This window comes from Pelodiscus sinensis, chromosome 6, assembly GCF_052426305.1.
Source record: "Pelodiscus sinensis isolate ZL-2025 chromosome 6, ASM5242630v1, whole genome shotgun sequence".
Classification (NCBI taxonomy): domain Eukaryota; kingdom Metazoa; phylum Chordata; order Testudines; family Trionychidae; genus Pelodiscus; species Pelodiscus sinensis.
This window is the reverse complement of record NC_143057.1, coordinates 101,636,525-101,654,502: the sequence shown is the minus strand read 5'-3', so window position 1 is coordinate 101,654,502 and position 17,978 is coordinate 101,636,525. Positions and strand designations below refer to the sequence as shown.

The window sequence follows — 17,978 nt, the reverse complement described above, 5'->3', positions numbered from 1 at the left end:
GGAGGAGGGATCTGGGAGGGTGGGGGGGCAGAGCGGGAGATCCAGGAGGGGGCTAGGCCCAGTTGCTGAGTTTCTGTAGGGTTGCCAGGTATCTGGTATTTTTACCTCCTGGCAGGGGGGAAAAAAAATCAGAATATACCAGACATTTTAGGTGTCTGGTATTTTCTGATTTTTTTTTTTTTTACTGGACAGGAGACGAAAATACTTGACTGTCCAGGTCAATACCGGACACCTGGCAACTCTACGAGTTGGTGGAACTGTCCCTCTCCCTGCATGGCTTGTATGAAACCAGTGACAGCAGCCATCCTTACACTCAAGGAACAAAATAATATGTCCCCTATTCTCCCCTAAAGTTTCTAAAGCCCCAACAGAAACAGAGAGAAGGGTGATCCATGGTTCTGCATCGCCCCAGTGTGCAGAACAAGATCTAATTCCCATTAACTTTCAATTAAACTTAGGGTCTAAGTCAACTTTTGATAGTAGGACTCAGGTTCCTATGTCACTTATATGCATGGGGATTAAATTTTCAAAAACATTAATGCTCAGACCTATACAGATTAAATATATCAATATCAGAGAACAGAATGTTACAATATTCCATTTGCACATCATATGCAATGAAAATTAGAAATTTTGAGCTGCAGATCTTAAAGAATAAAAGGGAAAATGACTCTGACTTAGCTCATTTTTCAGTAACTCATTACTGGCACTGTTTAATCTGCTTGTCACCATGTAAGAAACGTTGCTCGTAGAACCATACAACATAGATCCAAAATTGATTCAAAAAGCTAATCCATGCATTTCTCTCTCATGTCTTCACTGGATAGCTATAATGCTCTCTGAGCAGGTCTATTAGAAAAGCTGATTAGTGGACTGCAAGCAATTCAAAACCCAGCTGCTAGACACAACTAAAACCAAAAACCGTAAGTACATTTCTCTGACTCTAAGCTCAATATACTGCTTTCCAAAATAATTACACTTTACATTCTAGTATTAAACAAAACAACTGGGCTGTAAATTATTGCATTTTGTTCTCCAGGTACTTTTCCACTGGTTACTATGCTAGGCTCCAGAAAACTGTCTTTCAGTCAGGTAGAATGCTTCCATCACTGCAGAATATTATAATTTGGCAACGGATAGTACAAACAGTGTGCCAGGTGCTTTCCAGACATTTATTAAGACTCAATTCCTGTCTCAAAGCACTGGCCATTTCACAGGACAACAAACATCTGAAGTGTAGAGACAAGGGACAGGATTGTCCCAAGCCCTAGCACAGGCACACAAGAATGGGTGGTGGGGAATAAGGATTTGCCCCGTCCATCTGAGCCAATCCACTACATTGACTGTATCAGGACAAACCAGATCTTTGGTGCAGCGGGTCCATTTCCTCTATCCTACCTGTGAGCTAACTGGTCAAAGGGAGTGGACACAGACAAGGAATGGGGGAAGCCAGGGATGTGAGTTAAAATTGATTATAGTCTATGTCTTAATACAGAGCTGCAAGTGTTATGAACATATTGACACTTTTAAACAAATTCAAAAGCTGCAAATAAGGCTAACCAAATGAACTTGAAATGGGAAAAAAAATAGGCAGACTAGTCAGTGTACTTCAGTTAGTCTGTTCATGATTGCTATGATTCTATTTTACTTTCTACTTCAGAAGTTGTAATGAAAAGTCCACTTCCAGGACAAGAGAAAAAGCACTCCAACTAGAGGAGATTGAGATTTAAGAAAATGAAATTCAAATGCAAATTTCTCCAGTGAAAGATTATACACTTGTGTTGACTCTAGCATAACACTCCAAAAAGTAATATCTAATTAATCACTAGTATTTTACATTCTACAGAGCCTGACATCCTACATGAAATTTGAATAGTATGTTCATCATGTTGCAGTGTTCTGAACATGCATGCCTTTCTAAAGGGCACCATCCTTCACTGAGAGTGAGTTAATTTAATATGTATGTAACTGTTGGAACTTGCATTTGAAGTAAGGGCTATAACTAATAGAGTCCATCTCCTCAGGCATGAATTAGTAAGCACAAGAGTAATATTGCACTCACCCAACTGGTATACTGTTTATTAAGAATAGATTAAGAATGCATTTTCAGACTGTGCCATTTATATGCTATTAATAATCTTTGACATTATAATAATAATTTAAGTGAATATGCAGCATTTTCCAATTCAGCTGTCTACTCTCCTCTCTGCTTTGCAACACTGCAAGTATTAGCCCTCTCTCAGAAGGGTAGAAGAAAAACACCTGTTAGTATTCTGATCACCAGAATGCATGTGGCGCAGAAGAGGACATGACCATATACAAAGATGGTAAATCCAAGCCACATATAGTCCTTATTCATTTCCCTGGGCCAAATAAGTAAAGGAAAAGCCCACCTAGTAGCCACAGGGGATGAGTTAAGAGTGTAAAACAAAAACTTCACTTCACTCTTTAAGGGTACATCTACACTACAACACTATTTTGAAATAACTAGTGCTATTCTGAAATAACTTAGTCCACATCTACACAGCAGGCAGTTATTTCAAAATAGTGTCAAAAAATTGCCAAGCTGGAGGACTTCTTACTCCGAATCCTGAAAGACTCATTGTATGAGGAATTAGGAAAGTCAGAGTGTGGGTATGTCTACACTACATGGCTCCGTCGACGGAGACATGTAGATTTGTTTATTGGGCAAAGGGAAATGAAGCGACGATTTAAATAATCGTCGCTTCATTTAAATTTACATGGCTGCTGCGCTGAGCCGACAAACAGCTGATCAGCTGTTTGTCGGCTCAGCGCGCTAGTCTGGACACTCCCCTGCCGACATCAAAACCCTTTGTCGGCAGCCCCGGTAAACCTCATCCCATGAGGAATAACGGGGCTGCCGACAAAGGGCTTTGATGTCGGCAGGGGAGTGTCCAGACTAGCGCGCTGAGCCGACAAACAGCTGATCAGCTGTTTGCCGGCTCAGCGCGGCAGCCATGTAAATTTAAATGAAGCGGCGATTATTTAAATCATCGCTTCATTTCCCTTTGCCTACAACCCTCATCTACATGGCTCCGTCGATGGAGCCATGTAGTCCAGACACAGCCTAAGAGTGCTCTGTTTCAAAATAAGTGCTGTGCAGATGCTCCCTACTTCGAAATAAGCGATTTCAAAATAAGCTACGCAATTGATGTAGCTCAATTTGCGTAGCTTATTTTGAGTTAAGCCCTGCTGCGTAGACACACCCTTAGTTACACACTGCTTCTTCCTCCACTAGCCCAAGTGAGAAGGATAGCAAAACTCTCATCAGAACCACCAACTTTATATTCACACTCTTGTATAATTTCCTAGGGCCTTATCACTTCAATCTTATTCTGTTTGACTCTATCTTGTACTTCACTGCTTAAGGAAAGTTGACTATTTTGTTCTCATTTCATCTTGGTTTTGGGAGAACCAATGAAATAAGTCTGACCTTTGTCTCATCCTGAGCAAAAAGAGTCCCCGTAGGACTACCATACTCTATAGCACTGCTATGTAATACAAAGACAGTTGCAGTAAGGCTGAATGGATCTTTCAACAGCAGGCCTATCTTGTTGTCCATTCTTCCACAGAATGCATGAAAATTCTGGGTCCCAAACATCCTAGGAGATACAAAGCAGGCCAGAAATCATCTCACTCCTGGAGTGGTTTGATAAAGCTATTAGTTGAACATACTGGGAAGTAAAGAAGGGAAGAGGGAAACATTTTTAAAGTTGTTTCACGTTCCTTGTTAAAACTAAACAACATTACCACAATATTCAAAATAATCTTTGTATACCAAGTATAAGTCCTTATTCATATTGAATGCAACAGTAACAATTTCCAGCTCTCAGAGAACATTTGTTCCCTATAGTGTATGTTTATGTGTTTTGGCTAGTCTAGTTTTAAATTAGTTAACAAATATGATTTGTCCCACATTCCTTGGAAGATAATTCCATAGTCTATTAGCGCACTTTGTGAAAAATTCTACCTAACATTTCCTGTTAATTGGCTTTGAAAAGTCGAAGTAATTCAAAACAAAAGAGCTAATGATATTTCTCTTTTGATGTTTGAGTTCAATCTGGAGAAAATTATCCCCACACTATTTCATTCTCTATAGTCTGCGAAGGTCGGAAGGAATTTATAATGTTTCCTGTGACAGACAGAACACAGGAATAGGGTAGAGAGGAGAGAAATGCAATTACATATTCAGAATCTTAAAGGTTTTCCAGGTTTGGTGGAACACAAGTACTTTCCCACATGCCACTCACTTTCCCCCCACAGCCCTACAGGACATCTTTCCCTAGTTATAGCTACCTGAAACATCTCTCATTTTTCTCTCTTTAGTGTTTGGCACTTCATACACTTCCAGATTATTAACAAATCCTGCTCAGTAGTTGTTTAATGAAGCTGTGGAAATTTAGATCCTGAAATTTATTTTGTGCAGGTACCTAGGTTGACCTTGCTAGATTAAGAAATTAGGGTTCAGCCATTGATACTTTAAACATGCAACACTGTTAATCGCTTCATTTACATCTTAGATGAAGCTGTTTCCATTTAATTTCTCTGTATAGATCAATTCTCTCAATTATTATTTGCTGTTTCCTGATCTACGCACCCCCTCCTGCTTATATACATACATTTTTCAAGGATCCACCTTTTAAAGAGCACTCTCTGTAGACTACCATATAATTAGTGTCTGAGCAAATGCCTTGGCTAATGCAACCCAAATACCTATTGGTTCGTGTCACTGTATTTCTCTACAGTTTAGGAGTAAAACCTGGTATCCACTTGTGCTGAGGAATGAAAATTTAAGGAGCCACTTTATTCCCACTCATGGATCCATGATAAAGCTTTTCTGGAGTTTCTCGTCAATGGGTGAGGAACTGGGTGGACCCTTGGATCCAGTCCATTCCCCCATTGCAAGTGTTCTGGAGCTGATGCTGAGGGAGATGCAATCTGCATCACCAAAATGACTGACAGATGAAGTACACACTAACTAGGAGCAAAAGAGAAACATGACAATTGAATTGCTGCCTTGTTTGCTGGGAAAGCTCAGCAAACTACTGCCCTTTATACAGACTGAATTACAGATGTACAATCTAGAACTTTTAAAAAGTATATATATATATATATACACACACACACACACACACACATATACACACACACACATACATACATACAGGCAGTCCCCGAGTTACGCTGATCCGACTTATGTCGGATCCGCAGTTACGAACGGGGATTTCTCGCCCCGGAGAACTAGAGCAGCGGGACGCCGGGTCCCGCCACCCGCCTTCTCCGGGGCGAGAAAAGCTGCTCCACGTCTCCCTGATCTGCTGGGGGAGGAGGGGACGCAGCTAGTGCCCCCCCAGCAGACCAGGGAGACGTGGAGCAAAGCCGGGGGCCTGTGGTAGAGCAGGTGGGGCACTGCCGGTTGGTCCCGCAGCACCGCTCCTTGGCGCTACTGGACCAACCCGGCAGCACCCCAGCTGCCCTGCCCCAGGCGTCCTGATTCAGCTGCTGATCAGTTTCAGCAGTGGCTGAATCAGGATGCCTGGGGCAGAGAAGCTGGGGTGCTGCTGGGTTGGTCCAGTAGCTCCGAGGAGCGGCCGCGCTACTGGACCAAGCCAGCAGCACCCGAGCTGCTCTGCCCCAGGCGTCCCAAAGTCAGCCGCTGCTGAAACTGACCAGCGGCTGACTACAGGAAGCCCGAGGCAGAGTTGCTCTGCCCTGGGCTTCCTGGAATCAGCTGCTGATCAGTTTCAACAGCAGCTGACTTGGGGACGCCTGGTGTTCTTACCTTGAATCTGTATGTAAGTGGAACTGGTGTCCAGATTCAGCGGCTGTTGAAACTGATCAGTTTCAGGAGTGGCTGATGCCAGTTCCGACTTACATACAGATTCAACTTAAGAACAAACCTACAGTCCCTATCTTGTACGTAACCCGGCGACTGCCTGTATTATATATATATATATTTGTAATACCCAGAAAAGAGGTACAGGCATGCAAATAATTCTTCAATTATTTACCAGTTGCTATTTTTAAACTTGTGGGGAGAATTTCAACTGGTTACAGTACAGGCAGGTAGTTTAGTAAGTAGCATAGTTATTCTGTGCATCACAACAAAACAAAACAAAACAAAACAAAACAAAACAAAACAAAACAACAAAGTGCTTGACAAATTAAGAGATTTTGTTTGCACTTTTGAACAGTTTATTTACAGATATGTACCAGTTGGTTATTAATACTGTAGTCAGAAAGCTGAAATTAATCTAAGGATTTTCTTCAAGTAATTCTCATTGAAGCTTAGTATGAAATCTCAGTTTATTCCATTTTAGCATTATAGAACATTAAAATATTTAAATATACATGTGTGTAATTGCTAAAAACAACAATATGCCTTGTACTTACAAATAGGCTCACTGCAATCTGGCAGATATTATATTATGCAAACATATATAGGTTTCCAATATGATACTGAGCCTATTTAGGTATGAGACTACTATTACAGTTAAAAATATTATGGAGACAATTAAAGGACAGCAAACATGAGTAGATAGGATAAGTATAAAAACAATACTTTTGGTGTGAAAAATCTGAAGGAAATCACTACCTATGTGGCTTGACAATAAATCAACATTAAATATAGCTATGTCTAACAATTTTTGAGGTGGCGTCTCGCAAGATTAGCCTGCATTCCCAAATGCCTTAAGTTATGTGAAAAACTTAAAGGATAAAGCATGTGGCTTTATGGTGAATTCAGTGGGCCTGGAAACAAAACTAACAGATACAATTTAGGATTAATAATGAGGTTACAATTTAGGATTAATAATGAGGTTACAAAATCAGGACAGGGGGCCTGAAATTTTGGCTAGACAGCAAATTTCATATTAGCCTGAAGTAGTTAAATGACTGCTGAAGACAGCATAGGATGAGAAGAAATGTGGCACATTCTGAAAGGAATTCATGAAGCAAACAAGCTTAAAAGACTCATCCATTACACACAGTCACATGCGCATGGCTTCTGGCAAAACACAATGCTACTTATAAACAGTGCTTCTTGGGGTTCAACTAAGGTAACATACTACTCTATTTAACATCTAGTGTTAGTGATAACGATGTATATTTACAGCCCTTTTATACTAAAGGAGCAGTACTGTTCACGGAGGCTGAGGGAAATGGGCTCCACAGAGGATGGAGTTACGCTATTCTAAGTGGTGGGAGATGACAGAACAAGGAACAATGGAATCAAGTTGCTGTGGGAGAGGTCTAGTTTGGATATTATGAAAAACTATTTCACTAGGAGGATGGTGAAGCATTGCGATACGTAGGAAGGTGGGGGGAAATCTCCATTCTTAAGAAGTTTTTGAGACCAGGCTTGACAAAGCCCTGGCTGGGACGATTTAGTTGAGGTTGGTCCTGTTTTGAGCTGGGGGTTGGACTAGATGACCTGTGGAGGTCTCTTCCATCCCTAATCTTCTATGAATTTATGATCTATAAGCTCCGGTCCCAGCCCCAGTACTCTGGGCTCTGAGCTGCCAGCCTTCTTGCCACTGTGGCTCTCAGCCAGGACTCCCTGGCCCGGGAACATCCGTGGTCTGGAGTTCCAACCTGTACCGTATTCAATAAATAATTTATGTAGTATGCCCAACAGTAAAAATTAAGCTTGCTAAAATAAAGTTCTGGAGTACTATTACGTTCACTAGCTGGGAACTTTAAAGATATTATTAGAGTTTTTTTAAATCAAGCTAACTAACTTCAGTACCGGGAAAATTAGTCGAAACAATAGTAAAGAATAAAATTGTGAAGCATGTAGAAGAACATAATTTGTTGGACAAAAGTCAACATGGTTTCTGTAAAGGGAAATCCTGTCTTACTAATCTGTTAGAGTTCTTTGAAGGGGTTAACAAACATGCGGACAAGGGGGGTCCAGTAGATATAGTATACTTGGATTTTCAGAAAGCCTTTGACAAGGTCCCTCACCAAAGGCTCTTGTGTAAATTACATGGCCATGGGATAAGAGGGAAGTCTTTCTTGGATTGAGAACTGGTTAAAAGACAGGAAACAAAGGGTAGGAATAAATGGTAAATTTTCAGATTGGAGAGGGGTAACTAGTGGTGTACCCCAAGGGTCAGTCCTGGGACCAATCCTTTTCAACTTATTCATAAATGATCTGGAGAAAGGGGTAAGCAGTGAGGTAGTAAAGTTTGCAGATGATACCAAACTGTTTAGGACAGTCAAGACATAAGCAGATTGTGAGGGACTCCAAGAAGATCTCACCAAACTGAGTGATTGGGCAACAAAATGGCAAATGAAATTTAATGTGGATAAGTGTAAAGTAATGCACATCGGGAAAAATAACCCCAACTATACATACAGTATGATGGGGGCTAATTTGGCTACGACAAATCAGGAAAGAGATCTTGGAGTTATCGTGGACAGTTCTCTGAAAACTTCCACACAGAGTGCAGCGGCGGTCAAAAAGGCAAATAGGATGCTAGGAATTATTAGGAAAGGGATAGAAAATAAGACCCAGAATATCTTACTGCCCCTGTATAAAACTATGGTACGCCCACATCTTGAATACTGTGTACAGATGTGGTTTCCTCACCTCAAAAAAGATATTTTGGCCTTGGAAAGGGTTCAGAAAAGGGCAACTAAAATGATTAGGGGTTTGGAACGGGTCCCATATGACAAGAGGTTAAAGCGACTGGGACTTTTCAGTTTAGAAAAGAGGAGACTGAGGGGGGATATGATAGAGGTCTATAAAATCATGAGCGGTGTGAAGAGGGCTGATAAAGAAAAGTTATTTATTAGTTCCCATAATAGAAGAACTAGAGGACACCAAATTAAATTAATGGTAGCAGGTTTAAAACTAATAAAAGAAAGTTCTTCTTCACACAGCGTGTAGTCAACCTGTGGAACTCCTTGCCAGAGGAGGCTGTGAAGGCTAGGATTATAATAGAGTTTAAATAGAAGCTGGATAAATTCATGGAGGTTAGGTCCATAAAAGGCTATTAGCCAGGGGATAAAATGGTGTCCTTGGCCTCTGTTTGTCAGAGGCTGGAGAGGGATGGCAGGAGACAAATCGCTTGATCATTGTCTTCGGTCCACCCTCTCTGGGGCACCTGGTGCTGGCCACTGTCGGTAGACAGGATACTGGGCTAGATGGACCTTTGGTCTGACCCAGTACGGCCATTCTTATGTAAGCTGCAGAATGCTCATTTTCCAACAACACTCTTCATCCTAGTCCAAATAGAGGTTTTATATGGATTAAGAACACTGATATTCCAAACTACAGGATGTGAGTATTGCTTAACAAGGTTGTTACAGTGTTATCAATTCTTGCAATTTTATGGTATTTAGTGTTGTTCTTAAAGTCCCAACCCGTGGAGTCATGTGAAAAATCTCAGCTTTCGTTAAAAAGTTTCTAGACCTTGTGGTTGCAGAGAAAAAGCTTGAAAACATGAATGCTAAAAGCTAAAAAATGAGAAGACAATTAAACTCCCCAGGAGTTATTTGTATTTATTATTTTAAAATCTCATGATTTTAAAGCCAAACTCAGAATTTTGAGTTGCCTGGCTTATGTGGTTTTAATGATAGAGAGTATATTAAAAATCAATGTTAGGATTATTTAGATGGCATTTCCTGCAACAGATCAAAGTTTGGCCCAGAGACTGTAAGTAATTTCTAGATAAGAAGTTTAATGCAACTGTTGAAATGAGTTGCTGGGCTTGTTATGACCATTACTAAAAACCTTCATCCACATTACACAGCAGTTCCTTTATTGTATTTTCACGTGATCTTGGGCAAATAATTCTGAAACATTAGTTATTTGTTTTAAAATGCTGAAAAAGTTTAAATAATTTGTGTGTGAAGAACATTAACACTTTGGGAGTTGACTAGAGTGTGTGTGGGTGTGTGCACGTGCGTGTGTGCGCATGTGTGCATACAGAAGTGCATATCCCAAAACTTAGTTTTCTGCTGGAAATTAGGAACAAAAATAAAATTGAATAGAGAATTTTAAAATATCAACACTCTCTAGAAGCAGTGACTGAATGTTTCTGTCTGAGCTAAATATTACCTTGGTATTGGTATATGTTTATCAGATAATGCACAGCACATATGACTCATTTAAGTTTCTGTTTTCTCCATACACAGGGGAGAAAGTTTACATCACTGAAATCTTGTTGCAGTGATTGCAGTTCTTTTTATATTTTAGGAAACAAAACAGAACAAAAAAGATGAGAAAAACATTCCTCTTATTTTAAATGAATACACAAAGAAAAGTCTGTAAAATTAAATACTTATGGTACATTTCAAAGAGAGAGGAAACTCTGGTTTTTGATTCGCTGATGAGATAACCAAGGTTTCTTGTTTTCCGTGATTAAAAAAAAAGAGAAGTGTAAGATTTTAAAAAACAAACATAAAAATCTGTTTTTTTCCTGTGATTAAAATATGCTTATTTTTATGTTTTCTAGCCCCAGCATATATATTATTGATATATTTACACTTTTAAACAAGTTAGAAGCCTACCAGGCCATTAATCATTGTAACAAAATAAAAATAAGAGAATTGCAATTTGTATTTCTTATCTATACCAAATATTTCTGTCTGTCAGCTGTGCCATGCCAGGCCAACAGCCTCTGTCTGGTTAAAATAGAAAGCCAGATAATGGAGGCTCAGATAAACAGGGTCCTACTGTAACCATTTTTATTTTTTCACAAAATGTAAAAGACAAAAGACTCTCTATAAAAATGCAAATATTGTGTTTTTCAATGGGAAATGGATTTCCAGGATCCCTGGTGATGGATGCAAATGCAGGGAAATCATTCAAGAAGAGGATTGGGAACAATTGTATATTGCACATGAATGTCTTTCTGCAAACTTCTCTTCCAAGAAACATTTATTAAACTGCTCTTTATAATACAATCTGCTCTCTAGTGCCCAAGTAGGCTATGGCTTAGATGGCTCATCATAGCCCATTGAGAAAAGGATTTGGCGCATTGCTTTGGCGCATTGCTTTCACTATTTAGTAAACAGGCTTCCCATCACTGCACTCACCTTGTTACCCCTCCTAACAACAAGGGCTTAGCTATTACATGGAGGTGCTCAAATACTGCAGAGATGAACACAGAATAAGATTCTAGGACCATATTTTCCAAAATTGGGGCACCATATTTATATTGTTTAAATGGCTGATTTTCTAAAAGTGCTGAACACAGATCAAGTCACATTGACTCAATTGGAAGCTGGGGTTCCTTTGTATATTTCAAAAGCAGGACATCCTTATGGATTTAGTAGCAGTACTTTAAGCATCAGTCTTTGAAAACTTTGACCAGAACCTCTACAGTGAGATCTGTAAAACTGTAGAAAAGGAAAGAGTTGAAGAATCTCGTGATATGTCAAAAGCCTTGTAAATATTGTCCTGCTTAGATCAAATTTTCTTCAAGGCCTATGTACATAAACTGTATATTTGTAAATAAATATAGACTAATATGAAAATATCCACTTATTTGTACCCCCAAATACAATAACCCATTTCTTAATTTCAGTTAACTCATTGCTTGGTATGGACACACTATGTACTGTATTGTGTTAGTTATGCAATATATTTGTAGCTGAAGAATAAGACTGTAGTGATAAACAATAACACAGAAAAGTTCTCCTGATATTCTGGACTATGTAAACAGCAACAGCAGATTTGCAAATAAATATTTGATTGGACTGCAAGAAATTTGCTTCTAAATACCAAAAATGTATGAAGCCCAAAATTAGAAATAGGGACAAACTGCAAAAACAAAATGAAATGAAATGCATCTTTGATCACCACAGCTGTGTGGACTTACATAATACATACACATTAATTATATTCCTACCTTTAAAGTCACTGGTAAAATACGAACATAAGCAACCTAATTTTTCACAAAATGTCCGCCTCTCTTTAAATGGCATAATTTTAATACTTTAAAGTTAAATAATGTTCACTGACTGGGCTTAAAATCTTTTCGAGTTTGCCTTGACAAATTTATCTTACTACTTACAGTATTCCCTAGATTTGCCACAGATACCACAAGGCTAATTCTCACACAGACTGAAAAAGAGTGACCAGTAGGTCATAACATTTTTTAACACAATAATAATATACATGGGAAAATGCAGAATATTTTGACAGGCAGGTGTTACTGTAGCTGATCACAGGACCACATGATAATAACGAGACTGCAAAGCTTTTTCCCTCCAGCAGAAGAACTTATGAACTTAGCCATGTAGCCTAAAAAGTAACTTGGTCCAGACTAACACAAAATTTAACCAGTTAACTAATTAAATAGGATTTTACAGCCTTAACTAATTAACTGATTTAAATGGGGATAGGTGGAGGCTGTCCCAGCCGGGCTGGAGTGCCCCCTGCCTATAGCAGGCTCCCATCAATTAACCGTAACTAGTAAGGCTCACCCATTAAGGATGAGTCTTTCTGGTTAACCATTCACATCCCTAGTTGAAACCACAAGCAAGAACATATTAATTATGATAAAGTCTAGAATAGGGAGTCATTCATAGGTTTCACTGTCCTAAGACAACACAGTTCCAATCTCCCAAATGCCAGAAGGACAAAGGGCTATTTTGAATTATCATAGCTTCACTGACATCAAGTAAAGTATCTGCCTCAAAAAAATACCTGACCCAAATTTAATTGCTCATTGAGCTTGCAAATTTCCTTTGTAGGAACTATCCCACAAACACTAAGTTGTAAACTAGAACAAATAATAAGAGACATCTTACATCACCAACTTCGCCATACAGAAAATAAAGTGTCATCAACATTAGCAAACATACATTCCCAGTTCACGTAACACACCTAAACAACCAGTCCTTTTATTTCAACACAAGGGTGGTGAAAGTCAAAAATGGGAGTCATGTTGGGGGAGAGGAGAGAAGCAAAAAGGTGCTTTAAAAAAAAAAAGATGTTAACTATATCCAGCCAATCCTGTGCTCCTGAAGTACTCCCTTGTCATGGCAGTCTTAGCAAAAGCACTATGACCCTTGCTGCCTTGAAACAAGAGCAAATCTGGCTAGGACAGATTTGGTGTAGTACACCAAATCTCCAAATAATATTTGCTAATTTAAACTGACAAGTTTTAAACCATCAGCTTTATATGCAGAAAATACAGCTCCCCCATCCCTAGATGACAGAAAAAAAGTAATTATAAAGCAACATAAAAACACATTCTTAAGTTCAGACACACAATATTTTGGTATCATTCTCTTGTAGGTATGTTGTGAGGATATAAATAATGACCTTATAGCATCTCACACACACATAACACAGAATAATTAAGTCATGACTTTGCATGCACCTTCATTGAGAATCCCTGACTTTTTGTGACCAGACTTTGTAATTCTTACTCCTAAAAACCTCTTCTTGACTTCAGTGGGAGTTTGTCTCAAAAAGGAATCAAGGATCAGTCCTGTCAAGATTCAATTCCCAGCCTTAACTGTGCATTTGCTAATAATTGTGTAGGCTATGAAACTCACTGGAAGAAAATGAGATAAGCTTCCTAGGCTCAGGAGTCATACACACATTCACTCTGCTCAGTGTTCCTAATCACCTCATTAAAATGTCTCTGTTTCTTTCAATTGACACTTGTGCCACAAATGCTACAAATGGTCTGCTACACAGTGTAATAATGAAGGAACCCTAATATTTGTCAGACAAGCATCTTTCATAGGATTAGAGTAAAAAAACCACAACAATAAAATAAAAAAAATAAAAGCCTGCTAGGTGCTTCACTCTTTTGTATTCCAGGGAAGCAGAAGTCTGCACTGACTTTTTGGAGTGATCTTGGTCTGCAGTAACTGGCTCTTGTCACACCTTGTGTCCCTTTAGCATAATTAGCAACCCCCACACCTAAAGAGAGCTCATTTCCTAATTATATATTTTTACCACTGCTCTCGTCTCAGCTCACTGATTAGATCTAGGGATGTGAATGGCTAAGCAGTTAACCGGAAAGCATCATCCTTACCAGGTGATGCTTACCAGTTACCGTTACCCCACCCTCATGGGCTGATTAAACATAACATTTAACCAATTAACTGATTAAACAGGATTTTATATTGCTATTTTAGATCCTTACCATACTTCTCTCTACTGACCTATGGTCAGGAATATCATGGCCTTCCCTATGTTCCTCACAATCTGACAAGGGAGTGTTTTTTTAGTTTGAATTATATACACACATATCTTGTAATGTTCTCTGTCCTTACTGCAAGTAGCCTGCTACATATTATCTCGGCAACAAACTTAGGGTTTGTAATGGTTTGTTAAGTAAAGGGAGTGGTTCAATAGAGTGGCTGGTTTCTTTCAGGTTGGCAGCTAGAATGGACACACTGCTGATGTTTTTCTGAGGTGTTAGTTTGATTAATGTAACCCTGGTGACAGTTAACAGAGAAGCAGCAGTAGCAACAGCGGTTGTCTGTTATTTATATTTGGCTGAAGAACCAAAGGATTGAGTCTCCTAGACTAGAATTTATATGGAGTCATTGTGTGGCCTGCTCCCTGTATTTTAATTGTTGTCATTTTTACCATGTTTGATTTCAAAGTTAAGCTCTGTTAAAGATTTCTCCCTTGTACCATTGAGCTGAATTTAGGAGGTTTGATGGGGAACTGGAACATGCTCTACATGGACACAAAAAGCAAATGGGTAAAATATTCAAGTGGAAAGAATATTATGGAATTTGTAGCCCAGTTTTATTTTGAGGCGGCTGAGACAGCTTGTTGGGATGTCTGAACGTAATAATTGTGTAGGCTATGCAAACAGACATCCAATGAACCTTCAGAAAACTTTCAAAAGAAGAACAAAAACTTATTTATCTTTACATTGTGTTAGGGGATGTGCCTTTACAGTCTCTGCAACTCTGCTAGGGGAGTAATTACAACCCATTGGTTAGTATGCATTTCATTTTGCAAAATACAACTAAAGTTGATTTCCTTTTCAACTTTTCTACTTCTGTCACTAATAGTATCATTTCCCCATACTTCTGGAAGGAGACTGTGGGTCAAATTGCTGTTTTAAGGCCCCTTTGCACTTTTGATTTGCACAAATTGCTGTCTTTGTGATTGTGCTGCAGGTGGGACCTCCCTGGTCTGGTACCCTAGGGTGCGTCTACACTGCACTGTAATTTCAAGAGAACTTGTATTATTTCAAAATAACAATGTGAGCATCTACACAGCCATTTCATTATTTCAAAATAATTTTGAAATAATGGATAGTTTATTCTGAAATTTGTAAACTTCATTCTATGAGGAACAATGCCTATTCCGAAATAGCTATTTCAAAATAAGGCGTGTGCAGACTCTCCACTCCTGCTATTTCAAAATAGCCCCTCACCAGGCCATCCTAAGTTATTCCTCCCCAGTGCCTCCTGGAGCTCTAAATGGAGATAGCACATCTACATTAGGGAAGCCTGCCTCAGACGAATTTTGAGGCTTCCTTGCAGTGTAAACATGCTATTTTTGAAATAAGTTACTTCAGAATACTATTCTGGAATAGCTTATTTCAAAATAAGTGTGCAGTGTAGATGTACTCCTAGATCAGTAGTCACCAACCAGTAGATCGAGAGCTACTGGTAGATCTTGGAGCCTTTGACAGGTGATCCTGACAGGTTTGGCCAGGTGGCTGGCACTTTATCTGCCACTCTCAGCACTGCAATGCTGGCCCTGACCTTTGCCTTGGAGCTGCCTCCCACCTCCCTGGGAGCCTCCTGCTCGCTGTGCAGGACATGGGGAAGAGCAGGGGATGCTGCTATCTCTGTATCCCATCACAGAGCAGAATGGGGACAGGGATGAAGAGAGTTTGCTGATTGCTTTTGGGACTGGTGAAGAGCTAGGATAGGGGTGAGCCTGACTTAGCACCACTGCACCACCATCCAGAAGCCACCTGTGGTAAGCAGTGACCAGCTGCAGCCTGCGTTCTGAACACTGGCACCAGTCCTGAACCTCTCCTGCACCTCAAACCCCTGTCCTAGCTCTGAGTCCTCCTGCACCCAAACTCTCACACAGAGCCTGCACCCTGAACCCCCTTCCTGCACCTCAACTTCCTGCCCCAGGCTCAGCTCAGAGTCCCTCCCACACTCCAAATCCTTTAGCCCAAGATCAGAGCTTGCATCCCCCTCCCTTCACCCCACTTTTATCAGGCACTCTGGCCACTGCCTGATAAAAGTGAATGAGGATGGGGGACGGAGGAAGGATGGGGTGAGAGGGGCGGGGTCTCAGAGAAGGGGTGGGAAGGAGGCAGGGCAAGGGTGTTTGGGTTTGAGCTAGATCCTGGATTGCACTTAAATTCAAAAAGTGAACTTGTGTTTAAAAAGGTTGGAGACCATTGCCCTAGGGACTTGAGCAGTCCTGAACAACAGAGTTTTCCAGACCAGGGGAGGCCAAAGCTTCCCTCATGGCTATTGGTCCTATTCCCTGCCACAGGCCTGCTGCCCCAAGCCCAAATGGGGATGTGCTTCCCGCCCAGAACTAGGGCTACACTCCCCAGTGTGCTGACTGCAACTAGTGATGTGCTCTCACTCCTGGCCAGGGCTTCACTCCCAGGCTCCAGTGTCATGGGTGTGCACCCTGCTGCCCATGGCCTGGCGGGGCTATGCTCCGTCCAGCCCTCCTGACTCTTGTCAGTTAGGGCTGCTGGAGTTGTGATCCAGGGTGGGGTTGTGCACCCCAATGCAGTGATCCTGCTACCTCAGGGGCAGTGCTTCCCACAACCAGCCCAGCCCCTGGACCTGGCCAGCTGGGACTCTCTGGTCCAGCAATATCATGGTCCGGAAAGATGCTGTCAAAGTAGAGTGTCCCAGATTTTAGAGGCACTGCTGTGGGGGAAAGTGGAGGGCGCGAAGGAAAGAGGTTGTCTCCATGTCCCCAGCCTCCTTATAGTGGTGGCTTGTGGTGGCAGGGTGTCCCACCCCCTGCCCTGGTGTCAGGAGTTAGCACCTACCTGATGGGCCTTCCACAGCTTCAGTCGAAACCTGGGAGACATCCTGGGTGGGGGGCTATTTGCTCCAGGGCAAGCATGACCTCCTGGCTGGCAGGAATTGAGATGGCGCTGGCCTTGTCTGGCTCCTCCTCCTCTGCACTGACTCTGCCCCCCGATGGGCATCTCCAGTCCAGAGTCCACAACTGGGGATGGCGAGAAGTGGTTGACCCCCACAGGATGCAGTGGAGCTGGTCATACTAAGGGCAGGCCTGTGGTGCTGTCCTGGAGCAAGAGCTATGCTCCTGGCCTTGGCATAGGCTTGCCTGAACTCCTTGATCTTCGTGCACACCTGCTCCTGGGAGCACAAGTGGCCTTAGTGGCCCAGGCTGTCAGGCATCTGGCCATAGACATCCACATTCCTGCACTAGGTGCAGAGATCCTGGAGGTTTGCCTTATCTCCCCAGACCTCAGTGAGGTCCAGGATCTCCACACCAGGAAGATACATGCTTCTTTTGTTGCCAGGCAGGATCCTGGGAGCTGGCTGCCTGCTCGGCTGCAGCCATGGAGGGTTCGGATGGAGCATGGGGGTCACTCATGGCAGCAGGGACAGTTGTGATGGCTGCTACAATGTGGCACAGGGCTGTCAAGGTCTGTGTTTTGCCACAAGCCTTTTCCCCTGTGGCTGCAGCTTTAAGGGCTGCAGGAGAAGGGGAACTGTAGAGTTCTGATGAGTGTGGCCAGAAGGACACCTGTGAGAATCTCTGGAGGCCACTTATTTCAAAATAACCACAACTGCGCCACCTACACATGCCCTGTTCTGAAATAGCTATTTAAGAATAAGTATTATTCCTCATAAAATGAGGGTTACAGAACTCAAAATAAGACCCCCATTATTTTGAAATAATGGGCTTGCTGTTTATATGCTCACTAAGTTATTTCGAAACAATGCTAGTTATTTTGAAATAACACTGCTTTGTAGACGTGCCCATGGCGTCAAAGACA

General features: G+C 41.2%; 1 protein-coding gene across 1 annotated transcript in view; it reads right to left on the bottom strand.

Moving 5' to 3' along the window:
• LOC102461934 (potassium/sodium hyperpolarization-activated cyclic nucleotide-gated channel 1) overlaps window positions 1-13,907 on the bottom strand; it is a 163,562-nt gene extending 149,655 nt beyond the window's left edge. The window contains exon 1 of the mRNA XM_089779398.1: window positions 13,833-13,907. The gene's annotated coding sequence lies outside the window, so the exon portion shown is untranslated. The remainder of the gene's footprint in view (window positions 1-13,832) is intronic.
• Window positions 13,908-17,978: the final 4,071 nt, after the last annotated feature.